The sequence below is a fragment of the Oxyura jamaicensis genome, chromosome Z (genome assembly GCF_011077185.1).
Source record: "Oxyura jamaicensis isolate SHBP4307 breed ruddy duck chromosome Z, BPBGC_Ojam_1.0, whole genome shotgun sequence".
NCBI lineage: Eukaryota > Metazoa > Chordata > Aves > Anseriformes > Anatidae > Oxyura > Oxyura jamaicensis.
The window spans coordinates 52,293,909-52,310,600 of NC_048926.1; the positions used below are offsets into that span (position 1 = coordinate 52,293,909).

General features: G+C 44.6%; 1 protein-coding gene across 3 annotated transcripts in view; it reads left to right on the plus strand.

Annotated features, from left to right (window-relative positions):
• The first annotated feature begins 3,086 nt into the window (after nt 1-3,086).
• Nucleotides 3,087-16,692, plus strand: part of ABCA1 (ATP binding cassette subfamily A member 1) — a 92,038-nt gene continuing 78,432 nt past the window's right edge. For 2 of the 3 annotated variants that reach the window (XM_035310190.1, XM_035310192.1), the window contains exon 1: nt 3,087-3,239. The gene's annotated coding sequence lies outside the window, so the exon portion shown is untranslated. Of the gene's footprint in view, nt 3,240-12,189; nt 12,328-16,692 lie in introns of those variants that run through there. The other variant, XM_035310191.1, reaches the window with a different exon arrangement.

Consider the following 16,692-nt stretch of genomic DNA (forward strand, 5'->3'; position numbering starts at 1 on the left):
CCTCAACAGCTGACTGCAAACTGTGGCATTCTTTATAGCTGAAATCTGTCTTAGAGCTGCTCTGTTTATACTAAGGCATTTCTTGGTGTGACTGACTAAGCCCAGGGTCTTCTCTAGCATCCTGGTGGCAGGAGCCATTGATCTCAGAGGCTCAACAAAGGCATGCCATACCTTGTACAAGTTACAAGTATGGAGAAATAACTTTCTCCTCAGCAAGAACCCGGCCCCTTTATTCCACTGCATAAAGTCTTTTCCATGAACTGCAATTCACACCTTCTGGGACCTCTCACTGTAACCCTCTGGAGTAGTTGTGGTCCTTCCACATTTGCAAAAATGAGGTTGTGGTGTGTGAGGAAGAGGATTATCCTCTGGAAAAGCAGAACAGATCAAGTCTAGTCTGGAAGTGCATGTCATGGGAGCTGTGTATTGGCCATTCCTGGAGGCTTTCAGTAGTGGGGGCAGCGAGGGAGGAGGACAGGGGGTGCTGTGACAGCCACAGGCAGCTGCTTCCAGCCAGCTCTGAAATGGATGAAAACAACCCACTGCATAGCCAAACCTCAAGCAATGGGAACAGCACGTGGCACTTCTGCTCACGTGTATCTGAGGAAGGGCAACAGCCACTGGGAGCAGGAGACACCGGAGGAGTAAGTGGAGGGGACGTATGGGAGGGGACTTGGTCAGGGACATGGCTGGAGACATAATATTGAAAGGAGATGTTGTACAAGAGCAGGGATTTCCCTGAGGGGACTGTGGCCCATAAAGGACCCACGGAGAAGCAGTAAGAGGTGGGGAGCAGTGCAGGAAATTAAGAAGCAAGAAACAGCAGAAAGAAACCATTACACGCTGACCCCAACCTCCCCCCTCACCCAGTGCCTCACAGAAGGAATTGGGAAGGACTGGGCATAACACCCACTGAAAGCAAGGGGTGTTGAGACTAGGAAGGAGGTAGAGGAGGTGTTTAACTGGAATAGAGTTTGGGAAAAAGACAGTAGGGTGTTTCCCTAAGGGCTTGACTGTTTATGTCTTTTTTTTTTTTTTTTTTTTTTTTTTTTTTCCCACTAAATATCCAGAAGGTGTTTCCCTAGGTGTCCGGTTATTTATGTCTTTTTTTTTTCTTTTCTTTTTTTTTTCTTTTTTTTTTTTTCTCCATATTCTGAATCAGTACCTGGAAGTTTGTGTTAACTGGCGATAGACTAAAATGAGCACAATTCCAACTCAAACTCTTATTAAAATCTATTCCTGGTTAGCTATGGACTTGGTGTGTGTACAGGCTAGCCATTGGATCTATCAATGCTCCCTTCCCTTGCTCATCTTCTTGGATGGTTTGCCACGGCTTGCCTATCAGTAACCGGACTGTGCTGTCACGCAAACAAGAAATTGTAAATGTGGAAGATGCTATCCAGTGGTGCACTAAGATACTTCTCACCATCTTCCAGGTGCTTAGCAAACTAAATCAAATACTCCATTTGCTTCTGATGAACAGCCGTGTATTAAATGCTTTACTGGAAAATGGTATCTAAATGCTTTAACAGTTGACACAGATGCTGATTTCCAAAATTAAAAAGGCCTAGTCTTCTGATGATGTTTTGAAAAAAAAGCCTCTTTCCTCAGAGGAAGCTGATTTAAGGAGACAACAGCAGCAGGGCAATTTCCAGCCCCTTTTCAGTACTCACACAGCACCCTTTCCACTGGTCATGAATTGTTTTGAAAGCGCTGTCCAGTGTACCCCACTCTATTCAGACTCTTTATTGCATGGGATGAGTCCTTACACCCTGCTGATAATAAATTAAATGTACTTTTTCTCGCTGTATTCTGGGTCTGTTTTTATGTTGTTCCTCCCTGAGCTGCTCTGAGAGATGGTGACTGATGGAAGGAGCCTGGGTCACTGCCGAAACAAATGTGTCTGCGTTTATTCAGTGCAGAAGGGTCTGCACCATTAGTCTGAATATTTACTACTATGTACGACACTCTGGTGGATAATATTATTTCAGATCACAGTCAGTCTGAGCCCTCTGGAGTTTTGCTTTCAGGTCCTTGTATTTCTGTACGCCTTGAAGAAATACAATGGTTGTAGGCTGAGAATCGAAACACAAGCGAAGAAACTGGAACGTACAGTTCCCTCAGTAACCATGTATCATACAGGTTGCTCATAATAAGGCAGAGCATTAACAGCAGGCACAATAACATCAGTGACTTCACTGCAGATGAGCAATGGCAGTGCATTATGTCTGTAGTGGGAACCATCATTTAGAGTTGCCTGTCTTTTGCGTGTTACGTGTTTTCATTCACATTGGAAATGCACTGCTACACTTCTGCAGACTGAACTGCAGTGCTCCTGACAAAAATTTTGGAAAGGGTTGGTGCAGGTTGGTGTGTTTCTGGGAGAGGAGCCCATTGGGGAGGACGAGGAGCACAGGCTCATTCCTCAGGTGGCTCCAACATGCTGCCCTTTGTGCTTGTCCCAAGCTGGTGAAGCTGGGAACTGTGAAGAAGGGGCTTATTTAAGGTTCGGGACTGGTTCCCAGCCTCACCACGAACCATTTCGGCCAAACTCATTGTAGTCTCTGGGTAGGCAGCAGTGCACTAACTTTCACAGCTCCTTGCCCACTCCCTCACCACGAAGCGACACAGTGGGGGGGGTGTCCCGGTCCTGCTGGAGCTGGCACCGCCGGCGACAACGTTCCTCGGCGGTCCCCGTGCCCCCCCAACCCTTGTCGCCCAAGGGTCCCAAGCCACCCGTGTCCCACTGTGGTCTGCCCGTCCCGTGCCAGCAGGCGCTGTGCCGGCCCGCGGGGTGCGGGCGGAGCCTCGAGGTTTGTTTTTGGCTGCAACGTGCACGCCCTCATGCAAATCACCGCGTCCCCGCCTCCCCTTCACCCCCCCGGGAGGGAAAAAGTGGGAAAAAATAAAGTAAAATAGATATAAAAAAGGAAAAAGAATAAAGGAGAGAAGCAAAATAAAAAATGCAAGGGGAAACAAAACATAATAATAAAAGTAAAAGGAAAAAAAAAAAAAGAAAAGGGGAAGGGAGAAAGAAGCCCCGGCGCTGCCCGGCCTTGGAAGGGGCGGTCGCCACCGCCCTATAAGAGGCGCTGCGGGGCCGCGGCCGCCCGGGAGCGGGGCCGGCGTCGGGGCCGGAGCGAGGCGGAGCGGAGCGGAGGGGCAAGGCGGCTCGGCTCGGCTCGGCTCGGCTCCCGGCGGGACCGACGGCGGCTGCCCAGGGCCCCCCGGCCCGGGAGGTAGGCGAGGAGGGCGGCCGGGGGGATGCGCCGAGCCGTGCCGTGCCGAGCCGTGCCGTGCCGTGCGGAGCCGTGCGGAGCCGTGCTGCGGGCAGCTGTCGGGGGAGGCGGCCCCGGTACAGAGCCAGGGGGGAAAAAAGCGAGTGTTTTTTTTTTTTTTTTTTTTTTTTCCCATCCCTTTTTTTTTTTTTTTTTTTTTTTCGGTCTTTTTGTTTCTCGCTGCGCGCAGCGTGTCTAGAGCGAGGCTCGGAGGATGGCTTGCGGGACGGCAGGGCACTGGGAAGGGGATAGTGCTGCTTGTTTTTTCTTTTTCCCTTCCTTTGTTTTTATTACTGTTTCTTTTCTTTTTTTTTTTTTTTTATTGTAATCACTTTATCATAGCTCGTCCTGAGCGAAGCGACTCTGGGTTGGCTGTGCTCGCGGAGGGGGGCTCGCCCCGCCACCCCTTCCAGCCCCGGGGTGCTGCTAGAAGATAACGGGAAGGGTTTCCATCCCCTTCACACCTACGGGAAATCTATAAAACGTCGTGGGCGGGGAGGGCCTTGGGATGAGCGGGAGTGTAAAAATAAAAAATCGATCCCGCAGCTTTTTGTGATGGGCAGGAGGTTCGGCTGCCGGGGCAGCATATCCCGCTTCTGCATGCCAGGCTGTTGTGAAGTCTGTGCTCTGCTATGTTACAGGCTGCTATCAGCATCTTACCAAACACTGCTCCTTACTGCGGGATGTGTGTCACTGCTCAGATGCATAACGTCTTATCAGAGGAAAGGTACTCTGGCTGTAAATTGAAAGTTTATAGTAAACAGTATTTTTGTCTGTTTTGAACAAAAGCTGTTTGTCCCGCCACCCCCAGCTGTTGTGCATGGAGATTTTAAGGGTAATCAACTTACTTGGAGGGTCAAAGTTGATCTCTAGTGTGTTGGAGTGGACCTTACTAAAGCCAGGGAGATACAAACACATGCTCACAGTTTTACCTGGGTTGGTGCCGATCTTGAAAATTACGGGTATAGATTAATGCATTACAAACCCTTTCAGAGGTGGCCTTTGGAAATCAGTCGCTGCTGGTACAGCAGGGAACAGCCACTTCTTGGGGATGTTCCATTAACAACAGATGGTCCGGCTTGCTATCTTGAGGCTTTCCTAACAGAGCAGTCTCGCTCAGTTTTGAAAGGGGTTAGGGTAATAAACGAATGGTGCAAGTGTGTGTTTGGTCTGGTCCTGGTTGGCACAGGTTTCCATCCTCACGAGCAGGGACGGGTGGCAGCGTGTGCCCAGGCTCTCCCGGAGCATTGCGCAGGGAGCTGCCTGGGGCTGCAGCGTTGCTGATGTGTCAGCTGTAAGTGCTGCTCCTGGGTCATCACCCTTCATCGCGCCCATCTGAAACCTTCACGTGTGTAAAGAAGAGTCTGTACCTGGTGTGGTCTGGGCAGCTACGGGAAGGAGTCTGATGCCTTCACCCGCAACCCATGCCCTGTTGATCGTGTTGTCACAGTGCAGTAGGGCTGATTGTGGTAAGAATTGGAAATCGGCTCTTTCCAAACTCTGGATAAAAGGTTTGCAGCCTGGAAAAAAAGAGCTGCGTGGTAGAGCTCAGATAGAACTCTTGAAGTTGAGAATGCCTTGCTTTAGAAGACAGCAGGAGTATGCTCACCATGGTTGCTCTGCGGAGATGGGTTGGGTATGTGCTGGCTCTGGGCTGCCTGAGATCGCACTGGCTCTCCTCTGCTGTTAGAGTGCAGTGGTCAAGCATTGCAGCCATGCGGAGTAACTTTCCCTTGAGAAATTACTGTCTAAGTTCAATTAGCCATATGATATTTGTGTGAAACAAACACCTTGGGTGCAGCTATGTGTAAGGTTTTGGCGTTTACAGGAGTTACGTCAATCTTTAGATATAAATTCCAGATTTTTTCCAAATTCAGTTGGCCTACAGTGTAAGCAGGTACATTGAAAATCTCTTAATGTCCCTTTCACCCAGCGAGACTGAGGCGTGCTTACAAATGGGTTTGCCACAGGCAGCTGCTGGCTAACCTTTTTTGTCATGCCAAATTTGTTTTCAAAAACCCCTGTGGCTCGGCTCCATTGACATGAGCGGAGACCTGGTCTAGCACCAAATTCAGCACCTGCTATTGCAGTGCAGGTGAGAGTGGTTCCTGGTGAAGTGCTGAACTACAGAAGTTGAAAAGTCATGAGTATTAAAACTGCAAATGCTCAAAGATGAATCTAGTGTACACAACTCAGGAAGCGAGCCCTCCCTTGCCTGCGAGCCTGTTTTCTCACTAGTAGTTCACCTGGCAGAATTGTGCCCACAAAACCAGTACAGGAGGAGGATCGGTCCCGAACCCATCCCTCCGTGGCAGAAAGGGATCAGCGCTGCTGGTGTTTATCACGTGTGTTGCACCACGCAGGCACAACATTTCCCAGGGTGTGGTTTCTTCAGAACTTTAATCCAAAGTAATTGAAGGTTGCAGCTGCACTAGTGATGGACCCAGTTCACTTCCCCCCAAGTGCCCGTTCTCTCATCTCTCCCCGTCTGTTTCACCCTCTGGACTGGTGTTGGTGTTCACCAACCCAGAGTGAACAAACTAGAGATCATTTTTTTTCTCTGAGCTTTTGGGTCTGGGGGTGCTTTCACCGAGGGATGGAAGGGATGAAAACTTTTATTTTAGTGTCAGCATCCTGTGTTCAGGGTTTTGGTGTGGGTTTGTGAACGCTGGTGCCAGCACAAAGATGATGACAGGAGCAGGGCAGAAAGGGAACCAGACTACCCCTTTGTTTAAGTAACCTTGGAGCAAGCACCCTTGGTGTTTATATAGGTCTCTTAGGCTGGGCAACACACCAAATCCTGAAATAAGTCCGGAGGCCATGGCTGACCAAACACCAGCATGTTTCTATTAGGCTTCTTATTCTTGATGACTCCTGCTGTGACTGGCCAGAGTCAGGACCTGCTGTTTAATAAAACACACACACACACACACACACACACACATATATATATATATGCCATATTTTCCTAGTTCATCTGAGGCAGCTAGGGACTGACACGGTGGAAGTTTTTATGCCTGCTGAAGATTTGAATCCTGAATTATTGAAAGCTTGCTGTGTAGTTATCCAGCACAAATGCAATTACTGATATTAAGAATAAAGATCATAAATACCGTGGTAGAACTCTTACTTGTAGAAGATGATTGCTATTATTAAAAAAAAATAATATTTCCCATTATGTAGGAAATACTCCTCTATTTCTACTGGCTGTAGGAAAGTCATACAGAGCAACTCTGAAGAATTACTGTGATTTGAACTACCGGAGTACCTTCTTACCTATTTTTAGATCTGTTTTTCTAATAAAACCAACAAACGAACAAAAAACAGCAAAGCTAGACCTGTCTTTTTAGCACTTATCATAGGGCAGAAAACATGTGAGCTTGCCTCAAGGACTGAGGGAGAGACAGAGTAGGATGGAAAACTGTTGATGCAGCTTTCCTGACACAACAAGCCAACACTGTAGGAAAAATAGGAGCATTCAGATCTTAAGATTTATTGGGTTATTAGTGAAGAGGCTTGATCACGGATTATAAGAAGAATGTACATCGGTCTGAAAGGCATAAATATCCATATACAAGCTGACCTTTTTCCTCTTCTGTTATTTTCTGGAGGAGTGTTGCTTAGCAGTGCTCCATCTAATCCAATAAGAGATCCGTTTGTGTTGTGTTAACTTTGTTAGGAAACAATTGGCGTTAGGCAAAAAGAGAAGAGCAGAAGAGCCTTTCCAAGACTGCTCTGGCTTGGGCTAGATAGCAAGGTCGTTCTTTGGGAAAGAGCAAACAAAGTCAGAGCCTCTGACCACATGGTTCAGAGATCGTTCTGGAGGTCTGGCTTCCTTTCTAGCAGGCAGGGCTGCATGGAAGGTAAAGAAGTGGCCAAAACCAGCTGCCAGCCTACTTGCTTGGCTCCCTGAAACATTCTGCGGTTTTACTAGCCCATGTCCCAGTGAAAGGCTGTTACTGGGAGCTGGAACGCAAGCTATGCAATTAATTTCATTAGCGTTCTTGGCTGTAAGTAAAAGCCAAAATTAAGCCATGTGTAAGGTCTCAGAGCAACAGTGTTGGCGGTCTAGGTGACAACAGCAGGACCAGGATAACCTGGTTTCCAGCAACACTGCCTGTCTTGTGATGGCATGCTCCTGTTTCCCCTTAATTGATTTTAATGTTATTATAAATACAAGATCACAAAAGCTTATATTCTGCAAGGTAAAAGCAAAAGTGTATTTTTGCTCAGCTGCAGCACTGTAATGCATCTGTTTTCAAAGACTGTTGGCTGTGTTGCTCGTGTCAGCAACCAAGTTGTAAAGCCCATGTTTTCAGACATAGCTTGTGCTTTTGCAGGTGAGTTCTTGTGCCTTCAAAAGAAACAAGCAAAAACTACCATACGCATGTTTTGTCTGAGAGATGTATTCATGGGGGATAAGTTTATATTCTTACAATATGTTGGTGTCTTTTTCTTCTCTTACCCGTGTTGTGATTATGCTTCCATAACAGGAATTTTGTTGTGGCTGCTAGTTTAAGCAGAGTTAGGACCAAATTTGAATGTATTAAAAAAAATGAAACAAAACAAAACCAAAAACCTCACCCAAACAATGAAATGGCAGCAACCTTTTGTATGAGCAGAAGCGTAGATGTTTCTTTTTAGTAGCAGCAGTGGAGCCCAAGTTCAAAATCTAGTCCTTTCTTAAAGCATTTTCTGTTTATGAAACTAAGTTAATCTTGCATTTCAGTCTTTATGCTGTCACTAGACAATGTGCTTTTTATCAGAATTATCTGTTTTAAAGTATTCTTGATCTTTACCCTTTTAAATTAGAGTAGCAATTCTTACCACCTTGTTTACCAGCTTTAACAAACCTATATTGAAATATTCATCCTAAAAAAAGCCATATCTTTTCTTCCCAGTTGTATTCACATATAAAACCAGACACAATTGCAGTCAATTGGATTGTCTGTGGGAATATGCTTTGACTCCAGTGGAACTTTCTCAGCATCATTAAGAATATCCTAGGCTCAACAGAAAATGTATGGCTTGGATCCCATTTCCATTAACAATGTGCCAAATTATTTTGTTTACATTTCTTTTACGAGCTTACTCTCTCCCTTTCAGCGTTTATTGCCACTTCTACACCTACCTAAAGTTTGTTGAATTGTTAGTCCTTTGCTTCAAATTGAGTAGACCACAGCTCTTCACTGCTGGATTTAGTCCCTTGAAATTGTGCGAGTAAACTAATGGATCTCTGTCCCAAATCCTGCATGAAGGGATGTAACTTAGGATATGAACAAATTCGGTCATCCTTGTCTCTGTTATGTCACTATGTGCATTATATTAAAATAAGCATACTTTTGTGTATTTCACGTCGGTTAACTGTCTCGTTGACCCTAAGGATTGGAGCTTTAGCTGCAGGACTGTGATTTGTACAGCTGGAGCTAAAGAACATAAATGTGCGGAACGGCTTGTTTCTGTGAACCAGGCAAAAAGGGTTTTTCTAATACACAACTTCCTGGCAGCACTCCCGGCGAGGTGCCCGGTGCTACGCGTGCCACAACAGGCATGCTGCCTCCATTCTTATCATCTATGCCAATTATATTTTATTCCTCTATGAATAACCTTAGAGATAAGTGTTTATTGAAAGCCGTATCAGTTGCAAAGATTGAGCAGAAATTCATTCCTCTTCATAGCTGACGCTCATTACTTTCAAAAGCATTTGGACACCTGTTTATTATCGCTTGTGAATTACTAGCTTCTACGTCCATATTGTTGGGTGGCTTGTGATGTGGGAGCTGAAGCTGTGTTGTGGGACTGTCTGTTTAAGGGTTTCATGGATCAAACAATTCAAACTGACATCTGTTGCAAAATACTGCCTTTGCCACCTGTTTTTTTTTTTTTTTTTTTTTTTTTTTTGACAATGTTATTTCCTTGCATTGTGCTAGAGGCTTTTTCTTGGCAGATTCTTTTCTGCATAGTTCAGAGATTTTTTTGTTTGTTTGTTTCTTCTGCTGTAACTTAGACCTGTGTGCAGTTGTGTAGGTACCAGGCTTCACAGACGGCTTATTCCTTGCGCCAATGAATCCCAAAGACACCTCTGGGATGTTTCCCACAGTATGAGCCACGTTGCATTCTGCTTTGTTACTGGACATGAGCTGGTTCACGACATGCTGCTCCCAGATGGCAAAGATCAAGAAGAAAATAACAGTAAAGTTTATTTGGATGTTACAGGGCAGACAAACATCTCAAATTGCAGTTTAATCTGGTGCTGGGCTGTTTGTAACCTTGTCCTCTCCCAAGATCAAGAGCAAGCTACAGAAACAAGACTTTTAAGACCTTGCCTTCCAAAAAATTCCTTATGAGGGTGATGGCAATGCTGCAAAGCGTGGTGACTTTGGTCAAGAGAAGATACAAGTACGCCAGTGGTGCTCCAGCCTCTCCAGGGTAGGAATGTGGAACACTTATCCAGTGTACACTTTAAGTCAGATCTCTAGCTGCTTTGTGTGGATAAAGTGATTCAGTGAGCAGGGAGTGGTGCTGAAGAGGTTTTCTTGCCTAAGACCCCGTGAGCTCACATATTTTTTTCCCCAGAGTTGAGTAGGCTGATGACTTTCTTGGGGGGTGCCTTGTCTTTCCTCTCACCCTGAAGGTTTCTGTCATGCATAAAACGGTACCTTTTGCAATGTGAAATGCTTCCTCCTTTTTCCCATTTGAGAAGATAACGTCCTTAAACAGGATGCGTCATCAGCTGGAAAAAGTGACTGAGGCTGTGTTACACAGCTTTTTGCAGACTGTGTACTTACGATGCTATAGTTGCTCAGAGATCAAAGCTTAATGGCATGAATTGAGCTCAAATGTCGCAATTATTATTTTAGCAGGATGTTCTATTATTTCTAGATCCCACTACAGAGAGGAGTTCATTCTTTGAGAGCCAAAAAAAAAAATCAGCTAATATGGACTATGGATTTTTGGACATTGGCCGTGATAAAGCAAATCGTCCTTTTGTTTGTTTTCACCAGAGAATGGACTATATTTCGGCCTCTTTTTTTTTTTTTTTTTTTTTTTTTTTTTTGGTATGGGGAGAGTACGGATGTCCAGTGTAATAGGAAAGTCGAAATATTTCATGTGTTTCACAACGTTCCAGTGGAAGTTTTTTTTGGTAAAACAGACGACTGTATTTGAGTGTTATGCTTGACACTTAAGCAATTGCTCTTGCTGAAGTGCGTGACACAATCTCTTGCACGTGCCTTACTTTGGGCCAGTCCAGCTGTGGCACGTGCAAGCCTGACTTCTTCCATTGCATTGGAAACACACTTGTTCTCACCAGTGAGCCTCCAGAATGTGCTAGCAGTAAGGAAAACCAGTTGTTGTGGTCATTCTGGTAGGAAGACATTGCTCCTCTGTGACCTGGGACAGGTTTTCAAAGGAACTTGGTAGGCTCTGTCACAAGGGAAGCTTATAAACACCAGCCATGTCTAAAAACAAGGCTTCCTATAAATGCCTGAGGAGGCACTACAGACTTTGGAAAATCTAGTCCAATTTATATTATGGAATACTTTGTAAGCTAGTGCTCCGGTCTTTCCCAAACTATCTCTTACGGTTTATTTCTCGTTGGTAGGCATGGGCCCACCTGTGCCCTAAAAATACCTCTTGGGACTTCAGCTTGTCCAGAAAGAGGAAGCAAGATCATTTGAAGAGTTCATGGCAAGCAGTTTCTGTGCTTGTGATATTCTTTCTTGTCTCAGGCTTTCATAAAGATCGCTGCTCAGCGATTCATAGCTGGTCTTTTTGAGCTACTCAGCTCAAAAAAGCCAGCATGCTGGGTTTTGAAAAATCTAACCATTTATTCCTAGTGTTGAGGCTAGGCAACTTTTAGAAGCCCCTTTCAATTTTGCCTAAATATTTGGGGTGCTGGATTTCTGCCCCTAGCATCCCACTGTATTTGTTACAGTTCCTGCCAGAGCAAGGTCTAGGGTTCCCTCTCCTCCTGTAATTCATACTGTGGCAGGCTGAACCCAGTACTGGTCTCTTTTACAGGACTAATTGTTTTAATAGCAGCAGTTAGAACAGGTTGAGAGTAGCTATTTTCTTGTCCCGCTGTCCTTAAAAGGAGCAGTTCTTTTCTACCATCTGTCTCTTCTCTTTGGTGAGGTTCAGCCCTCTTAAACAAAGGGAAGTCACTTACTCGGTGTTTTGTAGCTGTGTGTATGCTGCCGTACGGACCCTGCGGATAAGTGAAATGCAGTGTCTTGGTTTTGTTTGGACACCGGTGGAATTCCACGAGAATGTTTAGTCAGCCTACTGATACTTTGGCACTATCCTTAGAGATTTTAGGAAACTTGACATGCTCCTCAGGGGGCAATGAGTCAAACTGGTTGTGGATTATTACCATGAAGATTATTAACATGGATTATTACCATGATCTTAAAGTGCTTCGGTCATATGCGTTGTTGTTATTCAGAGGGCAGACAGATGGCCAAGTTGAAAACAATGTTCTAGTTGCTTACAGCTTTAGTAAGTGCTGGAGAACAAGGCCAGAACCTGTTTATTACCAAACAAAGCCAGGTAGTCAGTATGTGTAAAGTGATGTAAACTAGTGGAGGATCTTGCCAAGAATCACCACCCAAATATTGTTGTTTGTGGTCCTAATTAAGTCCTTGCCTGCTGACCCAGAAGCTCTCCAATCACACTGTTAACAATAAGCAGTCAGATTAAACCCTGTGATGAGATCTGGGCCATTTTGAGAAGGAAAGCACTTCTCATTGAATGGATTTTTAGATGGAATAGGAAATTTTGTCTGATATTCCCCTGACAAATGGGAAAGAAATGGAAGTCTTCTTTTGGGAAGTTACGAAAGACTTGCTTTTTAGTGTCTGTGTGGCTCCACTGATAATGATCCTGTGTCCCAGAGAGCAGGCTGCAGGTTCAAAGCTCACACCTCCTCTGCTGACCCTGCATTGCTCATTATTGCTACAGAGCCTAGCAGTGCTTAAACTGCGAGACAGACGTGTGGCATCTGGTAGTTGTATTCTCATCTCTGCTTATGCTTTGGTTGTGGCCCGGGGTGAGTTGCTTGAACTGACCATGCTGTTAATGTTTTTGATGGCATCTTTTTGTAACATAGTTCAGGCTGTTTGAGTTAAAGGGTGACTTTAAAAGAGCAATGGTATTATTCCTACAAGAGTATTATTGTTTGGGTGCAGTTTCCCTATTTGCCTATAGATTTTTTAACTCATAGTCAAGAGTTTTTTGACTTCATATTCGAGAGTTAATGAATTTTTTTGACTTCTTGAAGGTTTTAGATATGTTAATGTCAGATTTATTCCTAGTAGTCTTGCAAACTTTGCATGAGTTGTTTTGGTTTTAGAATGGACATTTACTCCTGATTCTTCATGCACTGTCTGTTTCTGCTGTGGAGATTATCTCCAGTTAGATCCCTAACAGTGGGATAAGTAATTGTTTGCATTAGTCCTCAGCTGCTCTTTGTTGAGCCTAATCTCAACAGTATTGTAACTAATGCTGCTTTTCCAATTCCTTTAGTGCTGTTGAAGTTGTGTAGAAGCAAAGTGCTTATCCCTTACTGGAAATCATGGAAGTTATGGTGAATAATATTTGTGTCTTGAGAATTGCTTATTGCCTCGCACAAGTTACAGGTTGTACAAGGTGGATGTGGTTGTCTAAGTCTCTTGGCTGTAGCTACTATGCAGGAAGAGACCAGAAGCTTAGGTCTAGGTGTCCTGCAGAGCAATGGCCAGGACGTTAGACTCTGATTTGGGAGATGTGGACTTCGTTCTCAACTCTTGTCTTAATCTGCACCTCTATTCCCCAAATGAACAGAAGGGCTACTAGTTCTCTGATGGTTTGTCATGTGTAAATCAAAATGTCAATTCTTGAGGAATGCAATTCTCTCTTGCCACTGTTGTTCATGGCCATCATGGGGACATGCTCTCACTTGGTGACATATGGAGTACTGGGGGACTTTGCTCTTGGGTCTGGGCTTTGCAGAGTTGACGTGGCTCACGATACTGTTTGCTCCATGAAATGCAGCTTGACGTACCTAAAGGAAATGAAATGTTATTTCTCAACATTCCCCAAAAGGGCTGTTTCAACTCAAAACTGGCATTTTTTCTTCATTTGCCCCACTTCTTTAAAAGAGTGGCTGTTTGATTTGATAGATATTTATAAAAAAACCTAATGGTGTTAAGCAGATGTGCAGCTTTTCATCTGAGATAATGTGCTAGACCCTGTTTGCTTATAATAGAGGAACGGGACTGGCTGTAGTAGTACAGCAGCTAATATTTTCTCTCAGAGGGCATCATCTCTAGATATTAGATTGATATTCCCCATGGTTGGTTGGTGTGTGGAGTGCTGCCAATGATAGCTTTTATGATGTGATCTGACCAAGAGGGTGGGACAGAAGCCACTGAGTGCTTTCATGGAGGCCTCTGAACCTTCATCAACTGGTAAAAAAGCTTTTAGCTCTGCTGACCAGGGCTGGGGTTTAAGTTGTTGCTGGAGGCTTGAAGGTAGCCTACTGCCAGAATCCTGAAATGTTCCAGTCTCATAAGGTTTGATAAGTTTGCTTTGTTCACTGTCTAAATAGTGATTTCTTCTCTAGGGAAAAGGTTTTTTCGCCCCCAGAAGAAAGCAAACAGCTGCATTGTTTGCAGAAAGCTGCTTTTGAAGGCTGTTTTATGTTTGTTTAGTACAGACACCAGGCATGGGGGTGGGGAATTGGTTCTCTGCCACTTGAGCTTTTTTCCCCTCTTAAAATCTACAGCTGTAAAAATACATAGCTTTGTGTTTAAGAGTGATTGGACCTGGAAACTCTTGGCATACCAGCTAATGGACTTTTCAACAGCCATTCTACTTCCAAAGAGTGGGGTAGCACCAATCTAGAAAGAAAGAGTTGGTCAAAGTGTGTATTTTGTTGTCAGCATTTTCAGAGCTTGCCCCTTAGTGTAATTGTCTCTTAGGAGTAATTTTCTGAATTGCACGTAGAGGTGGAATTGCAGCCTTACAGGTCTGGAACCTCTGCAGGGTTTCTGCAGTGGGGAGAAGTGCCATATACGAAGGCAGTCTGTGGGACAAGCATGTGGACCCTCATTGTGCAGGTGGCTGTCGTGGGTGCTTGGTCTGAGCTGGTAGAGAGGGTCCTGACCCAGTATTAGAGCTCTGTGAGGAGCAAAGCAGGAACCCCAAACTGGATCAGAAGGTACATGCAGGCTGATCTGCCTCTGATGCCCACAGATTTCTGTGGGTTGAACAGCTGTTTTGTAATCAGAAGGGTAAGCTTCTCTTGGGGAAGAGACTATGGGGGAGACTGTCAAAAGATTGAGGGGAATATCCAGATGCTTTTGCTTCATCCCTTCTGTGTGTTTTTTGTCATGAGTTGAGAAGATTGGGAATGCTTAGTAAATAACATGTTAAGTGTATGTTAGTCTGAGTGGCATGTTGGTAAGGCATGCAAGGAGGTCTGTATACTGGATACCCAGAATTTATTTGCTGGTTAAATGTAAGGTGACCCTTTGATCCTTTTGCCTGGCTGTATGGTTAACTGAATGCTTGTTGCTCTATGTTGCACAGGGCATGTGGTGGGATTTGGGATGTTACTCTAAACATCTTTTGCTTGTTTCAGTTATCAGACAGCCCTTTCTGATGGTATCTGTTTATTTGTAGTGAGATGGTGGTTAGAGTTTGCACCGGAGGTACTAGACAGCTGCCAGGTGTATCCCAAAGCTATAGGCAATTTGAGCCTCCCCTGGTGTGCTTCATGTTGCCTAAGCTATGCAGCGGTGTTGCATGTGTTGGTGAAGAGGTGGAGAAGTGCTGAAGCAGGGCTAGACAAAAACAGATTGCTGGGTGATGAAGAGAAGTAAGCCTGTTTATTGCCCCTAGGCTTAAAACTGCTGTGCATGGATATCTACCTCTGCTGGGAAACTTGTAGTGTTCACACAATGAGAAGATTGGATGTGCAAGGTGTACATCTACAGCAAAGACCTCTGTACAACTAGGTTGCACTGCTTGTTACAGTTGGGGAAGTTGTTCCTGCTGTCATGGAGCACAGCTTTACAGAAGCAAGAGACTGCACTCTCAAAGGGTAGGCCCAGTCTTGGCAGGCTTAAATCCCCATTGTAGACAGAAGTGGTGTTGCATCAGGAGTGATCACTGATGCATACTGTTGGCTCACAAAGTTTTACTTAGGTGCGACACAAAAGGGAAATGGCTGGTATTTGTGCATTTGGTACTGCAGGACTAAATGGCAAGTTGGGTTTCCCAGCTGTGCTGAACTTCCCAAACTAGTCTGGAGTGGAAATACAGGTGGACTTGAGCTCCTTGAGCTGGAAGTATTGGGTCTGTTATAGTTTTCTGTGTTGCTGCTTTATAGTTCTTACCTTCAGACAGCTAGGACATCTGAAGGAGAGGTAACCCATTTTCATCTGAGATTCTTAGCTTGCAGTGCATTTTGATGCATTAGTAATTCAGGTGGACCTAGTTAACTTGTATTAGCAGTGAACCAAATATGTCAGCCACTGTGGATCAAAATCAGAGACAGCTCTATGCACCAACAAAGCCTGTGTTGCCCACTCTATAAGAGGTACTGGGGCAAAATATGTCTCTAAAACTGTCATCCCAGCATTTCTGGAAGAAGTACAAGTGGGGACACTTCAGCTTTAGGTTTTGTGCAGTTGACAAGTGTCCAGTCTTAGGACCTGCCCCTTGGCCTACCCTAGAGACTTAGCTAGTAGTGTCAACATCTGGGAGAAGTTTTCCAATCTTCCAGTACAGTTGTTACTAACCAATATTTTTTTCCTAACTTGAAACTTGCATTCAGACTAACTACCCTGATTTGAAAGCCTTCACATTTCCCCATAACGTTTAGATAAACTGTGGAGAGCTGCAATCCAAGCAGGCGTAGCCGAGTCTTTCTAGTTGCACAGGTTTCTGCTGATCAGCAGAGCTGTGTGTTAAGTGAGCACATATATGCCCTTATCTCACTACAGAGTGCTAATGCAATGCGAACCCTACAACCTCTATAAAGCAGTATTCTGTATATTGAATCCTGGGGGCTATCTGCAATTTCAAGGCACCAACATCTGAATTTTCACTGGTATGGACTAAACCAGATACCCTGTGACTAGCTCAAACACTCCCTCTGGATGGCTTCAAATTTTTCTCTACCTTTATGCAGGTTATTAAAGCAAAGTAATTCTATGATTTTATGAATTATGTGTATTTCCATTCAGAATGACAGGTCTCTCTGGCTCTCCTCAGGATCCTTCCTGCTCTCTTGGTCCTTCCTGTGGCACTTAACACTTGTGGGGTTTTGTAGTTTTTGGAAAACATTGGGAAGTAGTTTGTTGGAGAGTGTTGATGGGATGGTACAGGTTTTTTTTTTTTTTTTTTTTTTTTTTTTTTTTTTTTTTTT